Source organism: Dipodomys ordii, unplaced genomic scaffold (assembly GCF_000151885.1).
Source record: "Dipodomys ordii isolate 6190 unplaced genomic scaffold, Dord_2.0 Scaffold19, whole genome shotgun sequence".
Taxonomy (NCBI): Eukaryota; Metazoa; Chordata; class Mammalia; order Rodentia; family Heteromyidae; genus Dipodomys; species Dipodomys ordii.
In genome coordinates, this window is record NW_012267235.1 from 321,952 (window position 1) to 327,163 (window position 5,212).

At 42.5% G+C, this 5,212-nt stretch overlaps 1 protein-coding gene across 2 annotated transcripts in view; it reads left to right on the plus strand.

Moving 5' to 3' along the window:
* Positions 1–800: 800 nt before the first annotated feature.
* Ap2b1 (adaptor-related protein complex 2, beta 1 subunit) overlaps positions 801–5,212 on the plus strand; it is a 118,257-nt gene continuing 113,845 nt past the window's right edge. For both annotated transcript variants that reach the window (XM_013013332.1, XM_013013333.1), the window contains exon 1: positions 801–932. The gene's annotated coding sequence lies outside the window, so the exon portion shown is untranslated. The remainder of the gene's footprint in view (positions 933–5,212) is intronic.

Below are 5,212 nucleotides of genomic sequence, written 5' to 3' on the forward strand. Positions count from 1 at the left end.
CACACATCCAACAAGACAAAGTTGAAAAGATTTTGAATTGATGGTATATTTAGAAAATAAAATGTATATATATATATATTCCTTAAAGTTGGAAAATACAATTAAAAGGCAACTGTTTGTAAACCGATACCCAGAATATATATATATATATATATATATATATATACACACACACATATGTCATAGGAAATTTTAACATGTCATTACTTTCCTGAGAATGATTTAATGCATAAACTTTTCTGCTCTCACAGAGTTGATAGGCAAAAATGCAAATACGGGGGCAATCTACCCCTTGCTCTCTAACAGTACACCTTTGAATTTTAGGGACAGTTTCATTTACATGACAGTTTCATTCATCAGCCTTTCTCCAGTTTCCAGATCGTTTTGGAAAAAAAACCTGTAAGCTACGGATTTTATTTTGTAACATTTAGACTTCAAGAGGTTGTGGAGGCACTCAGGGCAGGGATTTGAACTGAGATCTGATGCCATCTCAATTTCTTTGCACGTGTGTGTGTGTGTGTGTGTGTGTGTGTGTGTGTGTGTGTGTCGTCCTGGGCTGTGTCATCATTGAGGGAATGGATTTGAACTGAGATCTGATGCCATCTCAATTTCTTTGCGTGTGTGTGTGTGTGTGTGTGACAACCACTGAGCTTCCTCTGGGCTCAGGGGTCCAGGTATAGGCCCCTAAGCCAAAAGTGAAATCCTCCCTTCATCTCCCAGGTAACCGCCTCCTGGTTCTCCCGCGCACCTCGATGACGTCGCGCGGCGAGGCTCTCTGACGTTAAGGTTTCCGGCCTACCATCTTTGTGCCTGGCAAATTGGGTTTTGCGCAGTGTAGACCTAAAGAAAGAATCGTGACGGGCAGGAAACCATTACAACTGCTCCCAGGCTGTGCTCTCCGACTGCTGCCGCCACCCCCGCCCTCGCCCCTGGTGAGTTTCGGGCGGCTGTTTTTGGGGTGTGTCCCTAATTGATGGGAAGGAAGGGGAGCCCCGGGGGCTGGGCCGCTGACCGGGCGGGGCTGGAGCCTGGAAACGAGACGGTTGAGGATGGGGGCAGCGTCGGGGTGACCGTTGTGAGGAGGAAGGTCGGCAGGGGGCCGTCCCCGCTGCCTGCCGCCCGGGTCGGAGCAGGGAGGGAGTGCTCAGGGTGGCCGCGGGGGCTGGGGGTGCTCTGGAGGGAAGAGTGGGCTTCCGAGTTGGGGCTTTCTCGGCCGGAGGGCGGAGGCCAGGGGTGTGGCGGGTCGAGGCCAGAGTGGAGGCCGAGGGCAGCCCTTCCCCTTTCCGGGTGGTTCCCGAGGGACAGGGAGGTGTCCAGCGAACAGAAGGGGGAAAAAAGGGGTCCCCAACCCTTTGCCCCCAGAACTTGAGGTTTGGAGGCACCCCTGTCTCTTTGCTATCTGATAAGGGGATGAAGAATACACCCCGAGGGTCTGTGATCGTCTGGGGTAAGGAAGAGGGCTTCCTTGACACCTCGAGCCTGGCCAGAACTAACCTCCATAATTGACCCGAAAGGAGAGTGGAGGATGTCTTTTTCTTTTTCTTCCTTCCCCCCTCCTCCTCCCCCCCCCCCCCTCCGGGTCTCGCAGTAACTGACTAGTTTGGGAAAGGCTTTAGATTCCATTAGAAGTAAAGAAACTAGAATTTCCTGTTTTTGTTTTTTTTCCCCAAATTTGCATTCGGAGAATGTGTGCTGGTTTGTTTTCAAAACACTTCTCAATTTGGCTTTTATTGAACTCATTCACTCGGCTTCGTTACGAAGTACTGGGAAATGTGGGCTGGTCCGTCATTAGACTTTTGACATTTAGAAAGAAAAGCGCTTTTTTAACTGCCTAACACTGTTGTAACGGTTGTGGTTTAAAAGGAAGAGTAAAGAAAATGTTATTTGCTCAGAAAGGTTGGATGACTAAGAAAGAAGGCGGTGTCAATATGGAACAATTTAAATTATTAATTACCTTCCTTGTACAGTTCTATTGCTTAGCCTCAGGGTGCACTTGCAAAGTAATAATAGAAAGCAGCTGTACAAGAAACCCAGGAACACTTTCCAGTGATGACTAAGCTGGTGGCAAGGTGAGAGCCATTTCAGGTATCTTAACAACTAGAACTCCTGGAGAACCAGAAAGGATAGTGTGTCCTGCGACAGGCCCCCTGGAAGTTGGGTGATAAAATTAATATAAAGCAAACATTTTAAGAGACTCAAGCAGGTTCATTTCTCCTATGTGATTTTTTTTCTTTTTTAAAAGATCACTATTTTAGATTATCACAATTGAGGGACAGATTTTAACTCAGTGAAGTAAGGAGTATTTAGACAGGACGCAGTCTTCTCAGGCTGGCTTGGTATTTTATTAACAGTTGGATGTGAAACTGTTGAGCCCTTTTTTCAGAATGATACTATATTAACAATAACTTATAGTCATGTTTAAATAAAAGATTGTTAGCTGTAAAATGTTTGATGATTTCTGATGAACTAAATAATACTTGGAAGATGCCATTGGTCTTTGTTACTGAATATTTGAATGAAAATGAGCTTAACACCTTTAAGACTTGTAATAAAAAGTTGCTTTACTATTTGCCTGACTTTGGGCAGTTTCTTACTGTGACCACTGAACTGTGTAAAGATGGGCTTATGTGCAAAAATGGACAATTTACCAGAGCCATTTGAAATTAAGACACTATTTTTTTTTAATTTATACTACTAAACTGTTAATCTTGTTTCTCATTGGGGAACTGGATGGAGGACGGAATTGAAGGAGAGGAGGGACTTTCACAACCTATATTTGGCAGAAACTAGGTTATGTTAAATCTAGATATATAATCCTGTCCAGGACAACCTTCTGTGAAATATAGTGACATCACACTTTGTGCTAGGACAAATAAGTGATTATGTGCTTTGACTGGGGCAGCTTTATTGTTTAACAATGTCCCTAGTGCATACAATCCATCAGTCAGAACAGCCAGGGAGTACTTTTCAGGTTTGGGTTTGATTTGGTAGAAAGGTAGTAGAGTTCAAATTCTATTACGGCTTTATTTCTATTCTAGGCTCTTCTGAGGAACATTACTTCTCTTGTCTCTCAGAAGAACTTTTATTCTTGAGGTGCTTCAGTAAATTATTAATATTTTAGATTTTTTATTTGATGGTATTGGAGGTTTGAACTCAGGTCCTCCTAGGGTTCAGGAACTCAGTGCTTACTAGGCAGGTACTATAAGAATAATTTTTCTTAGCAAATTATATTTTCTTTGGCTTCATCCTGACCATGCTTTCTGAACCTTTTAGTCAAGGCATCAGTTTTCACCTTCCTGAATTTAGAAAATATGGCTATTCTTGTATCTGGCAAATGTTGGGTACACTTTATTTTAAAAATATGCAAAAGTTTTTGAGATGAAATTTTTATAAAAACCGTTTTAAGATGAACGATTCAGTGGCCTTTAGGACATTCACAGTGTATAACCATCTTCTCTTGCTTTTTATTTAGATTATTTTCATCTTTCTTGGAGAGTTAATTTTGTTTTGTTTTTTGTTTCTATACTGGGGCTTGAACTCAGGGCCTTTTGGCTTTTTCACTCACAGCTGGAGCTTTACCACTTGAGCCACACCTCCACTTCCAGCTTTTTGGTGGTAATTGGAGATAAACCCATGGACTTTTCCACTTTGTCTGGCTTTGAACCCTGGTTCTCATATCATAGCCGCCTGAGTAGCAAGTATTACAGCCATGAGCTACCAGCCTGGGCATTGATTCTTCTGGCTTAAAGCAGAGACTAACTTGTTATAATGTTTCTCTGACAATATAGATAGGGAATATATATATATATATATATATATATATATATATTTTTTTTTTTTTTTTTGCTTATGTGGTGCTGAGGAATCGAACCCAGGGCCTCATGCATGCAAGGCAAGTGTTCTACCACTAAGCCACCTTCCCAACCCCATAGATAGGGAATATTTTTATTTACTTTTTATTTTTTGCAAGTCCTGGGGCTTGAACTCAGGACCTGGGCACTGTCCCTGAATTGCTTTTGCTTAAGGCTAGCACTCTACCACTTGAGCCACAGCACCACTTCTGGCTTTTTCTGTTTATGTGGTACTGAGGTATCAAACCCAGGACTTCATGCATGCTAAGCAAGCTCTCTACCACCGAGCCACATTCCTGAATATTTCTTTGTAATTTTTTCCATGGCGTCAGCTAAGAGTTATGTTTTCTTCTCTTTTATTTTTCGTGTCTTTTTTTGCTGGGGGAGGGCAGGTACTGGGGATCAAACGCCCAAGGTCTTTAACCTGCTATGCAAATTCTCTTACCATTGAGCTACATCCCTTGCCTGTCTGTCCCTGTGCCTCTCTGGCTGTCTTAAAAACAACAACAACAACTGTGAAACAGGAGGGTTGAACCTAGGCCATCTAATAAACCAGGGACTGAGATGATGTCACTGATCTGCATCCCCAGTATTTTTATTTACTTTTGAAATGATCTCAATACATTACCCCAGGCTAGACCTTGAAATTACAATCTTCTTGCCCCAGCTTGCCCAGTAGCTGGGTCTGTTTTTTTTTTTTTTTTTAGAGCGGAGAGTCTTGGTTTAAGATCTGTGTTTTCAACTTCTAAAGATATTTGATACTCCTTTCTTCCCTAATATTTTTGGGTTGGGTACATTATTTTTTTGTGGGTCGCAGGTCATGAACGCTGGGCCAGGGGTGCTGTCCCTGAGCTCCTTAGCTCAAGGCTAGCACTCTACCACTTGAGCCACAGCGCCACCTCTGGTTTTCTGGTGGTTAATTGGACATAAGAGTCTCAGACTTTCCTGCCCTGGCTGGCTTTGAATCACGATCCTCAGATCTCAGCCTCCTGAGTGGCTAGGATTACAGGCATGAGCCACTGGCACCTGGTTGGGGTATATTATTCTCTAAGATAAAATTCTCCCAACAAACAGGACAAATATGCTTTAAATTGAAATTTGTTAGGAGAGATATTGAAATAGCATAACTGCTAATAAAGTCATGACTTAAGAATTAGGGTATTTTATTATTTAACAGAATGTGATGAAAATTCCTATTAAGAATTTAATGTGGGTATGTATATCTATCTATCTATCTGTCTGTCCCTCACTCAGCTCTTCAGCTCAAAGCTAGCACTCTACCACTTGAGCCACAGTGCCACTTCCGGCTTTTTTCTTTTTGCTTATGTGGTGCTGAGGAATTGAACCCAGGGCCTCAGGCA